An 18110-nucleotide genomic window follows, 5' to 3' on the forward strand; every position below is an offset into this window, starting at 1 on the left:
ACTTTTGCGTGTTTCTGAGATGACACCTAAGATTGAATAAACGCTAGAAAAATTCCGAAATTAACGATTTATCATCTATCTCAGAACTATTCGGTCTTTTGTACTTTGTAAAGTCTTTAGGGTTTACCGCGAAAAATTAGAATTTACCGGACTTTTGACAGTAGCACGTTTCTGTGGTGTTACATGTTGGTGATTGACGGTAATCTCAGTTGATGTGCCTTGAGGCTAACTTTTCAAGTTTACATACGTAAGTATATAATATACTGTCTACATTTTGTTACATATTAAGATATTTAGAGATTTTAGAAACTACTTATTTATTTCAACTGTAACAGATGTCATGGAAGAGCAGGGTGTTATAAGTTTGACGTGTGTATCTGTGTATCTATCTGTGGCATCGTAGCTCCTAAACTAATGAACCGAATTTAATTTAGTTTTTTTTGTTTGAAAGGTGGCTTGATTGAGAGTGTTTTTAGCTATAATGCGAGAAAATCGGTTCAGCCGGTTGAAAGTTATCAGCTCTTTCCCAGTTACTGTAACCTTCACTAGTCGGGGATGTTATAAATTTTTAATTTACACTTGTTGTATTTTGTATTTGTATATACCTAAAGACAATTCTATACAGTCTGGTATTCGTTACTTTCACAGAGTAAATGTGTCAAGTATTCTCGCCTCGCCTCAGACTTTAAATTGAATATAGTGACCTTAACTTCTTTAAGCGGACTTATTGCTCAAACTTTCGTAAAATAAACATGTGTAATTAATTGTAACACCTAGCGACAGAAAATTAATTGACTTTGAATCGACTTTTTTATACTTAATCTTTTAAAAACTAGTATGTAACTTAATATACCTAGATTTTTGCTATCTGTCTGTTGAAATTTCTCCAGCAAGTTTGATAAGTAAATCGAACAAGTTGAAATAAAAAGTTTAAAATAATAATTGTTAGTAAAAAATATGTTCCAAGACAAATCTAAAAAAACAATGGCCACTTTATTGAAAAGAAAGTATGTATTTAAATTTCATGTATATAGATGATGCCCGCAGCTTCGCCCGCGTGGATTGGTCAGGTCCCCTGCAGCATCAGGATTGAGGATTTTTTATGGAACAATGTCGTAAAGTTCTTCTAGCGATTAAAAAAAAATACTCAAATCGGTTCAGAAATCTCAGAGATATCGGTGTACATAGGTAGAAAAACACAACTCTATTTTTTAAAGTCGGTTTAAAAAGTAGGCTATGTTACTCCTTGGTTAATCTTTTACTTGTTTGTGAAAGTCCCGTCAAAATAGGTTCAGCCATTCCGAAGATTAGCCCGTTCAAACAGTCAGATATTTCAATTTTATTTATTAGTGTAGATAACTATAGTACGCGACAGATTGAGATGGCCATTGGGATATGAGGCAGGGGGACTCTCCGCACATCCGCACGTCACCCGCGCTCACCCGCAGTGTGTTAACGCGGGGGATGTGCGGGTGTGCGGAGTGTCCCCACCCCGGTTGTCATCTCAACCTGTCGCGTGTTATACCTACTTATATTTAATTTTTAACCCCCGACCCAAAAAGAGGGGTGTTATAAGTTTGACGTGTGTATCTGTGTATCTGTGTGTCTGTATATCTGTGTATCTGTCTGTGGCACCGTAGCGCCTAAACTAATGAACCGATTTTAATTTAGTTTTTTTTGTTTGAAAGGTGGCTTGATCGAGAGTGTTCTTAGCTGTAATCCAAGAAAATCGGTTCAGCCGTTTGAAAGTTATCAGCTCTTTTCTAGTTACTGTAACCTTCACTTGTCGGGGGTGTTATAAATTTTTAATTTACACTTGTAATTTTAGCATAAGAAACTCATCAACATTATCCGTTTTCGGCGCGAGTGATGTACGAACGTTACGTCCGCCCGAAAAAAAAACCTAAGTTACTCTCGAGCAATCTCTCAAGTCGCACCCAGAGTAATTCTACAGTTTACTTCAAAATCTTTACTGAATCTGAGATGGCGCGTCCTTTTTGCTGGTTTTATGATTCCAGTACCGAACACCAATTTCATTCCATTTATAGCCCATATAAATCAAACCGTTCTCACAGTACACATTTCACCGCATTACCGCTGTCCTCCTTAATTTAGTAGTGTAAACATGTCAATTTGTACGAAGTTCGAACTTCGATCACATCGACAAGGTACGTCGACCAATCACTTCGTGTACGAGTACATACGTAGTTTATGAGGTGGTTTTGCATTTTGTCGGGTTATAAATTTGGAACTTAAGCTACACTTTGCACGGGCACAGAATAAATAAGTCAGTAAGGTCTTTTTTATTATTTTTTATTTACAGATGCGCTTGGCTGCAATCAGACCTGCTAGCAAGTGATGATGCAGCCTAAGATAGAGCGCGCTTGCCTAGAAGTTATTTTCACTAAAAGACAAATAGGCTGATTTAGTGAAAACAGTTATCGCCTCATAATGACCATAGTCTAACCTTGCTGACAAAATGCGAATTGGCAGACTTCACACACCTTTGAGAACATTATGGAGAATTCTCAGACAAGCAGGTTTCCTCACAATGCATTGCACATTGACCCGAAAAGTTTGTGGTACCTCCTGATTATGTAGGTACCACAAACTTTGATCCTTGAAAACCTAGATTCACATTATAGAAGGTCAGCGTGTTAAAATAGGGGTTTGAAATGTTTAGTCCACGCGATGGAAGTCGTGGGCATAAGCTGCTTAAAAAAAACCACTCATTAGCACGTGTAGGTAGCAGTGCTAGGACATTAACATCTCTATTCAAATCACGAGTTAAACGCTCCGCTGGTCTTTATAAAAAAAAAAACCAAAACACATTAGTTTTGTTCACTTGCCTCGATGGATATCATACGTAAAATGACTCTAATTAATTACGTCGCTATCGTACCCACGTAATTTCACTCGCAATTAAAATGTAATTTGCGTCAATAAAGAAACATTTTACGTAGACGCTTCAATTCACAGAAATTGATCGACGGGGCACGCGAGGGGCGAAAATTGGTCTTTCGAGTTCATCAATGGAATGAAACATTGAAATAATCTAATATACTGTACTTCTTCTTCTTCTGGCTGTAGTTTTCCAGGTTTGAGGATCGTGGCGATTTCTCTTTGAGAGGCCGTACATGGAAGGCACTGCAGAAGGGTGACTTCTTTTATCCAGTCAGACCAACGTATCTGGCATCTTCCGCGTATACAATCTAAACATCATCTCCAGCCAGGTTTCGTCTCAGAATCAGATAAGATCGATTCAGGTCAGATGATTTTTACTTGGATTGATCAATCCTTGCGTAGTGCTAGAGTTTGTTGGTATATTTGACTTTGCTTACGACAAACCTCAATTTGAAGGCAATTTTTGTAATGATTGCGAGTCGAAATGTCATCAAAATGAAAACAAAAGGTTATTGACTGACTGATCTATCAAGGTACAGCTCAAATCACTGGACGGATCGGGCTGAAAAGCTCGCAGATAGCTATTATTATATATTTTTTTTAATTATAATATAGACTAGCGCTTGGCTGCAATCAGACTTGCTAGCAAGTGATGATGCAGCCTAAGATAGAGCGCGCTTGCCTAGAAGTTGCCTATTCACTCTTGACTTGAAGTTACCCATATTATTATAGGTGGAAGGGAAAACTGATGCCGGAAGGGCGTTCCACATCCTAGCAGTTCGGATTAGAAAAGAACCCCCATACGGCTCGGATTTTGTAAATTCAAGCCGTATGGGGGTTAAATATGAGTTTGAAACAGGTGGTAGTCCACGCTAAAGTTGCGGGCAAAAGCAAGTTATCTATTTGCGTTTATTGATTTACGATTCAGTGAAGTTTGATATCTGCTATCATGTAATCTGTGACACAGTTATGCGGTTCTTGGAAGGGCAGTCGACTGGCGGCGTGCGTTTATATTCGCTTAATGAGCGTACTCCGGCAAAAAAGTTTCGGATATCTTTTTTGGGGTCACCTACGAGAATTAAAGTTGCGAATTTCTGAGAACTGAGCTGTCTAGTTTAACGGTATTGGGTCTTAGATTGGGTTTATCCTGTTCCCGAAAAGTTAGAGGTGCGAGCCCGGGATCGAATCCCCGACCTTTCAATAGGAGGCGGACGGCTTAACCAGTATAATATATTGTATATAGTATGTTATGTAGTATATATTATGTATACTAAAAATGTATACTCAATTTAGAAAGTTGTCAACTTCTATAAATTGGTTAAATCTTATACTAGCTTCCCACGGTGCGTGATTCTGCGGATTATCACGCACGACCGACGCCCACGGAAAACCACGCACAGCGGCACAAGGCTGAGACGATGACGACTGCGCCACCACGGACGATACTCTTCGCGTGGTGCGTCGGCGCGGGCTTGTTCGCGTCCATCCGCAATACCACGCACCCTGGGAAGCCGGTATTAGGTAAACGTCTGATAAAAGATTGACATAAAAAAAATTAACATTTAAGAATAACATTATCGAAGCGATAACCCTAGTAGTACTAGAAGTAACAAAGTACTGTTAACAGCATTTTAACTACTATTACCTACCTCAACATAAATAAAAAATTTATTGCTAATTTTGTTACTAATTGATTGGACCAGCCTTGAAGTGGCATTTAATTAAAATAGGTACCTAGTAGAATAATTACTAGTTTCGTATAATATTGATTATTACAGACACTTATGGAAGAAGAGCCAGCGAGGGTTAGACCTTCGTTATTTTATAAAAGCTAAAAGTTTCTCAGCGTATTGGCCTCAATATAGGAAAGAACGATCAGCAACTATGAAGTTTGGATCATGGACTTTATACTTTCACGTAAAAAAAGTTACTAAAGTAGTACACCTTTTTTACCTGTTATCTCCCAAAGACACCGTGATCCAAACTTCATTGTCGCTGATCGTTCTGTCTTATATTGGGGACAATACAGAGAGAAACTTTCAGCTTTTATAAAATAACTAAGGTCAGGCCCTTGCTGGCTCTCTCTCTCTCTATTAGATTCGCCGCGCGATACTAAATCTATCGAAACATTTAGGAATAAAAAATTAAGTACCCAAACTTATTTGATACTCAAATCACCGTAATCAAAAATTACGTAAGCGCCAGGTATTTAATACCTAAGCTAAATCTAGATAATAAACGTCGTGGTCAAATAATGCAAGCGACACATTCCAATTTTTATTACGTAAAGTTAGATTTGTATGTACTTACGAAATATTACTGAGTGACATATTAAAGTACCGTGATAGCTTAGTAGTTAAGGTAGTTAAGATGTCCGCCTTCTATTTTGGAGGTCAGGGGTTCGATTTTGGACACTTGCTTTAACGGTTTAATGCCTGCAAATTTTTCATAATGTTCTCAAAGGTGTGTGAAGTCTGCTATTCCGAACTTGGCCAGCATGGTGGACTGTGACCAAACCCTTCATTCTGAGAGGAGACCCGTCCTCAGTAGTGAGTCGGCGATGGGTTGACCAAGACGATGACGATATAACCGCTGGATCTAGAAATTTGAGATTCTGCATGTAAGTTATCTCTTTAACGTAGACCCCCATCAAGTAATGATTTCTAGAAATTCAAATAAGATAATACACAAAACTACGCGGACGTACTGGCAAGAATTGCTAGTAAGATTACAAAAACTCATTTTTCCAAGAAATACTCTATTCAATACTTTAAATTCATCAAAACAGCAACAGCACGCTACCACAGTCTAAAGAGTCACTTTATACAGAGGTGCAACGAGACGTCGAGATAGAGAGCAATCTTGAAAAAAAATATTATTTGGCTTAGTAATATTATGCTTGGTTAAAAAAAAAACTTTACTTGGGACCATATTGCAAACACTCTAAAAAACCTAGGGCGACTGTTTTAGGGCGAATAAATGGAATAAGCGATATGCCTAGCGACATTACCTTTGCCTCGATTTGAATTTAAATAACAAGTGTAAATTAAAAATTTATAACACCCCCGACGATCCAAAGTATTTGAGTTTTCCAAAACATCATTTTCAAATAAATAATTATGTATTTAGGCAACGTCCATCTTGACAGCTTGACATTTGTCTATTGACATAATATTATGAACCTAACGGTTATCTAACCTTCTTTTCTACAAGAAAACTAGAAAAGAGCTGATAACTCTTAAACGGCTGAACCAATTTTTTTAGATTATAGCTAAGAACACTCTCGATCAAGCCACCTTTCAAACAAAAAAAACTAAATTAAAATCGGTTCATTCGTTTAGGCGCTACGATGCCACAGACAGATACACAGATACACAGATACACAGATACACAGACACACAGATACACAGATACACAGATACACAGACACACAGATACACAGATACACACGTCAAACTTATAACACCCCTCTTTTTGGGTCGGGGGTTAAAAAAAGAAAAGACAATTGGAGGGAGATGTGAAATGGCGGCAAGAAAAGTGATCGATATTGATTCAAAGCAGAAAAGATTGGAATTTATCCATACTTAATATTATAAATGCGAAAGTGTATCTGTCTGTCTGTCTGTCTGCTACGTTTTCACGGCCCAACCACTGAACCGATTTTAATGAAATTTGGTACAGACTTGGGATACATCCCGGGGAAGTACATAGGCTACTTTTTATTCCGGAAAATCAAAGAGGGGAATCCTACGGGATTTAAAAAACCGAAATCCACGCGGGCGAAGCCGCGGGCATCTAGTTATTAATATGTTTTCAAGAAGTTAGTAGTTTAGAATTAAACTTAAAGTTTATCAAGTATAGCTATGGAATATAGTCAGTTCTTATGAGTTGAGGTTATTTTTACTACTTGTTACAACTAGGCTACAACTACCTCACTGTATGTGTTTATACTGCGCTAATACTATAAATTCATCTATACAGCAATAGCACGCTACACTGTATGTATCAGAAGGTGCTTAATACAAGCCAGACCATTTTTTACCTAATTTAAAATTTTAAACACCTCTAATGTCATAATGAATAGTTGCCAATTGCTTTGCTGCAGAATTAAAATCTTGCAACACGTTATTAGGAATTAGGGATGCCACAAACAAAACTGCCTCAATTAAACATTGTTTATGCCTGATTTCCATGTTAATTAACGACTAATTGTAACCATTATAAAAAAACATGGGTTGTGTACATAAAAAATAGATTACTTAAAGCAATGATAATTTTATGAGACAAGTAACTAATAAATGTCAATAAAATATAAAGTATCACATTTAATTTTTTTAATGTTACCCATTTAAACTTTTATAATATAAATATAAATGTCAGGGATTTTTTAATTATTATAAATATGCATTAATTGCGCAGTAAATACCATGACTGATTTTTTATAGAACTTTTCATTAAGAACAACGTACCTAATAGATCCAATGGTAATTATACAAAAAAAAATATTCTTCTTCTGAATTGAGATGACGATGATGACGATTATACGGACAAACACAAAAACATAGTGTGTGTTTTTGCAGAAGTATAAAAATTTCAAACCTTTTTTTTTTTGTTTTTACTGCTATACAGAAGTAAAATAATTTCAAAAAAAATCATTTTTTTTTAGTTTTCACTACTATATGATTGCAATTTTAAACAACTTTTTATTAGAGTGTAAAACTCTTCATACTTTTGACAACCCTGTGAAACTTACACGGCTGATTGGTAATTGTAAATACAAACATGTACTTGTCATTGATTACCATTTTTGTAAGTTTTAACGTTACTTTACAACCATAGTTATACATCTACCTTTTCCACGGTTTGGCTGAAACTTATTGGGAACTTATTACTAACTGGGAAGATTCTAATAAGTTATATTATATTAATATTATATAAATTATATAATAAATTAGGAATACTTTGCTATGGTGATAAAGTTTATCAGGCCTGTACTAACAACAGCCAGATTGAATTTATCCAACGAATAAATTTAACATTTTGACAGATTTTCCATACAAAAACTGTTTAAAAAGTGATGATTTAACGACATTGATTTGATTACAGCTAAAAGTATTAATGCAAGATTTAAAATAACTTTTTTTTATTATAAATAATATAATTATGTTTTATAAACCTATTACTTAAGTAGGTACTTGTATGACTAGACGCGGCTCGTGAAAATTTTTCATGGGTGTTCACAAAAAAAAATAGAAAATGTCTTACCTTCTAAATACTCACTTTGCTAGGTCACTTCTTTACTTTAATTGATTGATGCGCTAAAATAATAGTTTAAATACTAAATCAGTTGATGACTTAGAGTTCCTGTTTCAAGCGCCAGGGGTGGAAGATCCAAACACAAGTTACACAAGACACGGGGCACGGGAAACTAAATAATTTTACACACCACCATGGTGTATTAAATTTTAATTGTTCAGATTTTAAAAACACGCGTGTAGCTCATAGTTGTCACGTTACATTTTTGTAGGCCGTGGTGGACACCAGCTCATGTGCCTTTAGTTCGAAACGTCTCTCTAAAGTCTATTCACTTTTTTTCATAAAAAAAACACATAATATTGTTCCATTTTAACAATAAATAACTCAACAAATAACGCACATTTTTTAAAAATTATTAAATGCCTTAAATGCTACCTAATTATAATCCGCCTTCGCGCGCAAAGTGACTATGAGGTGATACGACGCCGGCGACGATTCAGTTTCACGAATATTTGTTTACATAAAGTCGGCAACGCCGCATTTTTGACCACTCTGCTTGACATGATCCCTGAGGATTGTTTTTAATTTCTAAGCTGCGAACTCTACGAGCTGGCAACGTAGCGCGGAGCGGCGCACCATATTTAGCTAATTTCTCATACAAAATCTTTTGTTTCACGCGTCGGAGCTTGCCGAGATTTCCCTTTCGCACTCCTTGAGTTCGGTACTGTTGGTTGTATGGAGATTTGTTTCATAGGAGCGATATTGCTAGCGCTCCCATTCAGCTGTAGTCAGTGCAAACACAAGTTTACCTAGTTAAATGCGAACTAATTATTTATAGGTAGGACACGTGAAATAATGTGTCACGATAACCAACTAAGTACAAATATTAATATTGATTAAAAACACATTTTTCTATAACTTTTGTGGGGGTGCACTGCACCAGCGCTCCTTAGGAGGAGCCGCCTATGCTTGTATCTATTATCATATAATGTTTACTTGGCGCACTACAAATGTTGTGGACACTAGCCATCGATATGCATATCAGTGTATGTAATAGTTTGTAAGTATATAGTATAATGTAAAATATGTATATTGTTAGTGTTCCTTAATAAATAAAGTTTATTTTGGTAAAGCTTACTATAAGCATTTCTAAACGGAGCTTTTATAAAGCAGATCCGCTCGCCTCTCGTCTATTACGGTAAAAACATAATTACCATAACTCACTTAAGGTATTCTATTACTTAGCAAAATGTAATCCGTAAAAAACTTCGATATTAACAGCCGTGGCTACGAAGCTTACCGATTTAATTAATATGCTAATAACACGGAAAAAGCCGCAAAAAGTCGCGAAACACCGCTAGATTAAAGTATTTATCCAAGCAGAAATATTTAGAAAGGTTACCCCATAACTTCTGTTTAAAATATAACGCTTAAATGGACGTTTTTTTTAATTTACATAATCTATGAGCACGGATAAGGATCGTTATTTTGCATGTAATTATTAAGATTACAGATTATTGTAATCTTAATAAAATATTCCGTTTTTTTCATTTCCTTTGTTTCTTATTCCTTGATTTTCTTTTGTCTCATCACCAAGCACGAAACACAACTACTTTTTAATTACCATTTGTCGATGGTAATTAAATGTGTCAATTATGTAGGTAGGTATATTACACCTAAGTATTCTAAGCAAACTGGACGCAAAACTTTCCATGGAATGCACGAAAGAAACCATATCAAAAGTATGTATTCATGACATGTTAATGTGTATCACACCGGATCATATAATTAATGCAAAGACGAGGAACATATTAATATTTTATATTCACGGCAAATATGACTGATGAGGTGGGCACAGAATTCGTATTGCAGATGTTCTCCGTCCCTCTTTGTCGCCCAATGTTGGAGGGAGACGGGGAAGGGAGGAATTCGTGAGGTCTTTGAAACTTGGGCACAGGTGAAATGCATTCAAGTGTACCGATTAGGATGTACGCGCACTGTTGTTTGAGTATTGTTTATCTGTAGAATATTTATTAGAAAAGTTTCAGGTTCACATAGTAAAATTTGATAATTGATGTTGGTAACATGGGATAATACAGGTATACTAGCCAGGTAACCTCCCAATTTGGATATGTCTGAGGGGTAGCATTATTGGGGCCGGTGTTCCCCGGCAACATGACTAATAATTTTTCTTCGGGGATATTGTTAGCTATGGCTAATAACCTGGCAGGGGGGGATGCGTAAACCCATTTTCCAGAGATAAAAAAGGTATAAAGAATGAAGAGTAGAAGGACCAGAGTAACTGAATAGCTCAACGGGTTGCAAAGCAGAAGTGGCAATGGGCTGGGCACATGGGCAGGGCTAAACTTTGGCAGGCCCCAAGCTGCTAGAATACGCTGGAAAGCGCAGCGTTGGAAAACCCTCCACCCACTAGGTAAACAGACGACATCAAACGAGTCGCAGGAAACCGCTGGAGGGAAGTCTCTATAAGAGACCTAAGTCCAACAGTGGACATCTCTCGGTTGGTAATGATGATGATCATGAAACAGTAATCAGATTAGGTTACCAAGATTATTCGGCGCAGAATAGAAAACAGTGAAACGAAAACCACCGCCTACATCCAAGTGCATATGATTCACAACTTAGCATGAATCTCATTAGTTATTGATATCACTTTCTGTTCAACAATCAGTCTGCGATTTCGCCTACATACCAGGACCTGCATACTGTGTTATTACGAAACTGTATTACCAGAAAGAAAATTAGACTAAAACGACTCTCTCTTCGTATGAGGAAGGTACTCAGGCTTAGAGTCATATGTTATCCTTAGTATCATATACAGTGGACCCCCGGTAATTCGACAAACGTTTTGCAGGACATTGTCGGACTATCGAATTTGTCGGATTATAGGGTACTGCCTAAGACCCCCTATAGTCCGGAATTTTTTACAAAAGAGTACCTTGTAATCCGACAAATTACAAATCCAATGATAAGATTCTATATTGTCATACATACTCTGAAGTACAAATCATACTTCACTGCGTATGACAAATTTAGTAAATTCAATAATAATAGACATATCGGTTTACAGGGGGTGCCGGATTAGACAGGGGCCGGATTACCGGGGGTCCACTGTATATGAAAACGTGTTTATCTGTATATCAGATACCTTTTCACGGCTCATTCCAGGAATTTGCGTCCCGGAAAATGAAAGAGTGGACTTCAAAGAACCTAAATCCACGTCAACGACGTTGCGAGCATTATCTATCTGTTGAAGAGATAGCTTGCTTTCTGTATACAGATATATCTAGATTTTTTATCATGTTCCCTCGGGATTTAAAAAAATCTAAGACGCGGATGAAGTCGCGGGGATCATGTTCACCAAGTTTGAAATAAACGGTTATCTATTTATTGGTCCCGATTAAAAGAGTCAGTGTTTATTTAATTTGTTTTATTTATAACGACCCGTAGTGTTCGTGGACCTTTGCCGCGGCAGCACAAGGCCCCGTTGAGCCAATTATTTGTTGTGTCCGTTGCCATGGCGACCGGGTTGTCGCCAGTAATTGGAGGTTTTTGCGGACCCTCATTAAAGGCACCGCTCCCAGAATCTCGGAGACATGTGAAATGCACAGTTTTGATACTCGGAAATGTAATTAGCTTACAAAGATAGACATTAAGAATTTTGGACGATTTTTTTTACCATCCCGTTTTACTCGTAGGCTTTTACTTGATATTAATATGTCGAAATCTCATCGTACAAATAAAAATGCTTATGAGCAAGATGGAAAAAAGATATCCATGTAAATGAGACAGTCTTATAGAGTTCTGAACGGATTTGATTTGTAAGTTTTCACTCTTGAATGGAGGGTTGTTACTTGTTACGTTGAGAAGGTTCTGAAACACCAAATAATTTAAACACCTGAAATTTTACATAGCTTACCTGAAATTTGTGTTGCGTTTTGCATATTTCGGCTTTGGTTTGTAACACAATCCGTCCGTCTGTCAGCGGGGTGTATATCAGTCAACCGTAATAGGTAGAGAGTTGAAATTTTCTCAGAATGTGAAATTCTGTGACCTATGGCGTTTCACGAGATACCTCATACAGTCCGCTGACAGACGGACAGACGGTACCGTGGAGGCTTAGGTCTACGGTCCCGTTGACAACCTTCGAATACGGAACCCTAAAAATCGTACCGTTGTTGGCATGTCCTCAATAAATTTTCATGCGTATACTTTACAGGAATAGTAGGTACAACTACAGGTCTTTGCTCTGGTGTTGGATAGATTTCTTTAGCTTTCCATGTTTTCATAGGAAAGTATGCCTACATAAATAAACCTAATCACCAACTGATTTCACGCATTTGGCATCGGAGACACAGGAAGGTGAGAACGTTGCCCTTTCCACACCTTTTCGAGCCCCGAGCTAGAGGTTTGAGACATTTCACTGACACCGAACATGACAGGTCATTCATTTAGTTTTCATCAGGAACCCCCAACCAGTGTAAAGTAGTCTGAACACAAAATAAAGTTGAAAAAATTAAAACCCGACTACGATCGTCTTTATAAAAAATTATTATAGTAAAATTGTTTTTCTGTCGCTTGGTATAAAATAATGTTGTAGTACAGTTATATTCATAAGCTCAAAATTGTCTCCTCTTTCATTTGACATCCCACTCGATATAGCAAAAAAAAAAAAAAAATTGGAGACCCCCACTTTTTTTAATGTAACATCCGTAAACGAATATTCATAAATCGACCTAATGCTATGATTTCAGGCTCACCTTCTCGTGACTACGACAAGTAGTATGAAAGAAATTTGGAATGGAGATGGATAATATCCTGGATTTGCACATAGGCTACTTTTTATCCCGGAAAATCAAAGAGTTCCCACGGGATTTCAAAAACCTAAATCCACGCGGGCGAAGTCGCTGGCATCGGCTAGTAGAATAATATAATTAAAACCAGCCACAACTATAATATTGGCATCAGTGACTTTTAAGTACTTATGTAAAACTCGGTCTGTGAACTTTATATTAGAAAAATTCTATGATGCAAAAAAATCTACGTCATACAAACGTATGGCACGAATCCTCTTTACTATCCTATGTACAACAAATAAAAATATACCTAATCTACAGGAGATACGGTACATAATCAAATAACAGTCGGGCAGTGATTAAAAATTATTACCGGCAAGCCCATGTGATTAGCAGAAGCGTCTTCAAAGTTGCGTCAAATTGGCTGTCTAATTATGGCCACGGTGTCAGAGAACGCTTATCTGCAGCTCGCGGAAAGAAAAACGCGTTTTTAACCCCCGACCCAAAAAGAGGGGTGTTATAAGTTTGACGTGTGTATCTGTGTATCTGTGTGTCTGTGTATCTGTGTATCTGTGTATCTGTGTATCTGTGTATCTGTCTGTGGCATCGTAGCGCCTAAACGAATGAACCGATTTTAATTTAGTTTTTTTTGTTTGAAAGGTGGCTTGATCGAGAGTGTTCTTAGCTATAATCTAAAAAAATTGGTTCAGCCGTTTAAGAGTTATCAGCTCTTTTCTAGTTTTCTTGTAGAAAAGAAGGTTAGATAACCGTTAGGTTCATAATAATATTACGTCAATAGACAAATGTCAAGCTGTCAAGATGGACGTTGCCTAAATACATATTTATTTATTTGAAAATGATGTTTTGGAAAACTCAGATACTTTGGATCGTCGGGGGTGTTATAAATTTTTAATTTACACTTGTCTTTATAAAAATTAAAATATATAATCACTAGATGATGCCCGCGACTTCGTCCGCGTGGATTTGGTTTTTTTTAAACTTGCTAATGTCAATTTCCGGAATGCAAGCTACCTCTGTACCAAATTTCACATAAATCGGTTAAACAGATGGGCTTTTAAGAATCCCGTGGGAAGTCTTTGATTTTCCGAGATAAAAAGTAGGCTATGTTCTTCCCCGGGATGTAAGCTAACTGTGTACCTAACATGAAAATCGGTTAAACTGTTGGACCGTGAAAAGGTAGCAGACAGACAGACAGACTTTCCCATTTATAATATTAAGTATGGATTAGTATGGATAGTTAGAGGGGTTAAGAAGTGGTACAGCAAATCCTATACGGCGCACCTAACAAACAAAAATTACGATAAGAAAAAAATGTTGAATTACGACCGAGTTTGGCATCAAACAAAAGGCTCATTCTGAAAATATTGAAGACTAGCCGATGCCCGCGACTTCGCCCGCGTGGATTTAGGTTTTTCGAAATCCCGTGGGAACTCTTTGATTTTCCGGGATAAAAAGTAGCCTATGTGCTAATCCAGGATATTATCTATCTCCATTCTAAATTTCAGCCAAATCCGTCACGTAGTTTTTACGTGAAGGAGTAACAAACATACACACACACACACACACACACACACACACACACACACACACACACACACACACATACAAACTTTCGCCTTTATAATATTAGTGTGATGTGATATGTAATTTGCCTAAATATATAAAAGGAAAAGGTGATTGACTTACTGACTGATCTATCAACGCACAGCTCAAACTACTGGACGGATCGGGCTGTTTGGCAAGCTGATAGCTATTATGACGTAGACATCCGCTAAAAAGGGCTTTTGAAAATTCAATGCGAAAGAATGTCGAAAGAGGGTAACATAGGGGTTTTATTAAGAGCTGTAAGATTTTGGCCGTCATTTTGCGCCTTTATTTAAAAATAAAAATAAAATCACTCTAGTGATAAGGTCGCCCTTTGTACTTGTATAAGTGTATCATTTATTATTATCTTTGTATTTTGTACAATAAAGTTGTTTAAATAAATAAAATAAAATAAACCGGCTAAGTGCGAGTCAGATTCGCCCACCGAGGGTTCCGGTCTACTCGGGTATTTTTCCAACATTTTACACGATAAATCATAAACAATCATGTATAAAAATAAATAAAAATCTGTTTTAGAATATACAAGTAAAGCCCTTTCATATGGTACTCTACTTGGTATAGTTATCTTACTTTGAAAATTAAAACGGAACCCTTATAGGATCACTTTGTTGTCTGTCTGTCCGTCCGTCCGGCCGTCGTGTCTGTCAGCGCGTCCACGCGGACGAAGTCGCAGGCATAAGCTATTAAATTATAAGCATAGAAATATAGTTATCTACTAAACGCCACTAAAAACTCAATTATCAGTTTTTGTTCACCACTGATTTTGACGTTAAGCCACCGCCACCCACGGCCGGGTGAAAGACCTCCAACCAAAATATTAACACTACCATCTGATCTGATCTCATCGGCTTGGAGACTGCTATTTCTGGATTCTAGTGGCCTTGGGGAGTTCTTATGGCAACCAAGATAATGTTGAACAACTAAAATCCTTCTACTTCTCTTTAAAACACTTACACAGAGGAACGGTTTATATTCAAGCACAAATTTTCAGATATGGGTGTCACGACTCTGATATTTTTCTCTAAACTAAATTTAGAGTATCTGCAGTTTTCTTTTAAATATTGCTAAAAAGGAAGGAAAATGAATTTTAAATTTAGGGCCCGTTTCACAACCGCCAGATAAACTTTATCTAATGAATAAATTTGAGACTAGCATCAGTAGTAATGACAGTTTTTATATTGGGAACCTGTCAAAATGACAAACATATTCGTTAGATAAAGTTCATCTGGCGACTGTGAAACACTAAAAGACTCTAAATTTTGCACTCTACAAAAAACAATAGGCTTACGACTGGCCCCTAAAGTCAGTTTGACAGTTTAAATTAAATGAGGTTTGGCTGTCCTTTTCTTATCAGATTGGTAAGAAAAAGATGCGAATACTCTAAAATTTAGTTGCGCTCAGAATTAGTACCATTACTCGGGTATCTACTCAGCATTATCATTTAATTTACCTACATTTTACGTCGTTTGCAAAATAACTTTCGTAGCAAAACCTGTAAATTTTTCTCTTTTCTGCATCTCTAATTACAACGTCTCGTACTATCAATCCCGCAGCGAGGGTCAGGGACCTATGTACTTACACGTTATATGAGTTTCCACGATAATTATACACTAACCGATATATACGGGCGAATGATTTTCGGCAGGAATGTCAATTATATCTGTGTATCGGCTTGGGGCGCACAAAGACGCCATAATACCGGCCCTCATTAACATCAGCGCGCGGTAAATGAAAGCATGACATCCCTTGCTGAGATATTTTTGCGTTCGCTGGATTCGGGTGCGATTTTTAATTAAATTTTAAAAAGATACTCGTTTCGTTGTTACGATTAAACAAGGCGTCACCCGAACGCTAGCAAAAACTTAACATTATTATTATACTACCTTGATTCAATCCAATGCCAATAACCATTTGCCTTATCTTGTAGTTCTAATGATTTAGTATTTTACAAACCCGCATTGTATAGCGTGCAAAACTCGGATCAATGCCCCACTTACGACGTGACATTGACTGCGAGTGGCCTATTTACAGAACGTTCGTTGACCTCTAGCGTCAGTCGGATGTTTTATTTGCAATATATTGGGAACTTTTCAAAACACGGGATCAACAAAAAAAATCGTAGTTTTTTTAGGGAATCTTATTAGTAATCATCAGTACTATCACCTGTCTTCATTTTTACTAGCGTTCTGTTGAAACCGTGTATAATGTGAAAGTTATGGGGGGGACTTCGTCTATGTTGGTGTTAGCTGGCGGGCGTGCTCTGCCTTTTCGGAGTGATTTTTTTGTTAAAACTGACTGGAAAACGCTCTAAGGGGGTGCCGTGCGTGTGTCGGCGAGCGCCGGCACAGACGGGGTCCATACTTGTATAGTTTAACTAACTTGTTACAAATAAACTTGACATTGGCTAATCTTTGTAAAGCCAGACGAGAAAAAAAAAAAGTTATGGGGTTGTATTTTGGCACATGTGTTTCGCGAACGTCGATCGGCAGGTAGAGTCGCCTACATACGCCGAAATGCCCTGGTTATCGACCCCAGTTCGGCCGGTCGAGCGGTCCTTAACGAGTGTCATGTGATTGATCTCAGGCATTCGCGGGAAACTTCCCAGCGAGGCCGAGGCCTTTTTGCGGCCGAAATTGTAACGTCTTTCGCCCGGCTCGGTGATGTAATTATGATCACACTAATATTATAAAGGAGAAAGTTTGTATGTGTGTGTGTGTGTGTGTGTGTGTATGTTTGTTACTCCTTCACGCAAAAACTACTGGACGGATGAGGCTGAAATTTAGAATGGAGATAGATTATACCCTGGATTAGCACATAGGCTACTTTTTATCCCGGAAAATCAAAGAGTTCCCACGGGAATTTAAAAGACCTACATCCACCCGAACGAAGTCGCGGGCATCAGCTAGTAAACTATATTTGAATACGGTTATTGCCTTTATACATGCCTCTGTAATATACTCGTATATGCACGTTTTCTGAAACATTGTTTGCAATGAGCCTCGATATCTCAACGGTTGAGGAGCGGACTGAATTTCAAAAGGTCGGCGGTTCAAACCCCACCCGTTGCACTGTTGTCGTACCCACTTCTGGCACAAGCTTAACGCTTAGTTGGAGGGGAAACGGGAGTATTAGTCATGATTAGCATGGCTAATATTCTTTAAAAAAAAAATGCATGCCATTTAATTTTAGTGTTTACATCATTCGAATGTTATACAATAATTTAAGAGGTCTTAAATTAGTTGTACCTACAATACCTACTAAGTACATAGTAAGAACAGTCTACATCTAACAGGCATAATAAGTTTACGATATAAAAAACTTATGGTAGGTGCATAAATTAAATACAATAAAAAAATAAAAATAGAATGATTACAGTAATTTTAATGACAAAATATTTTTTTTAAAGTTTCAAAGTCCCCTATTTAACCCGCATAGAGATATTTTTCAAAAATCTTTATGAGTGCCTACTATAGTCTAAACTCTTAAGACCTTTTGAGAGGAGGGCCG

The sequence above is a fragment of the Maniola jurtina genome, chromosome 9, assembly GCF_905333055.1.
Source record: "Maniola jurtina chromosome 9, ilManJurt1.1, whole genome shotgun sequence".
In the NCBI taxonomy this organism is placed as follows: Eukaryota; Metazoa; Arthropoda; class Insecta; order Lepidoptera; family Nymphalidae; genus Maniola; species Maniola jurtina.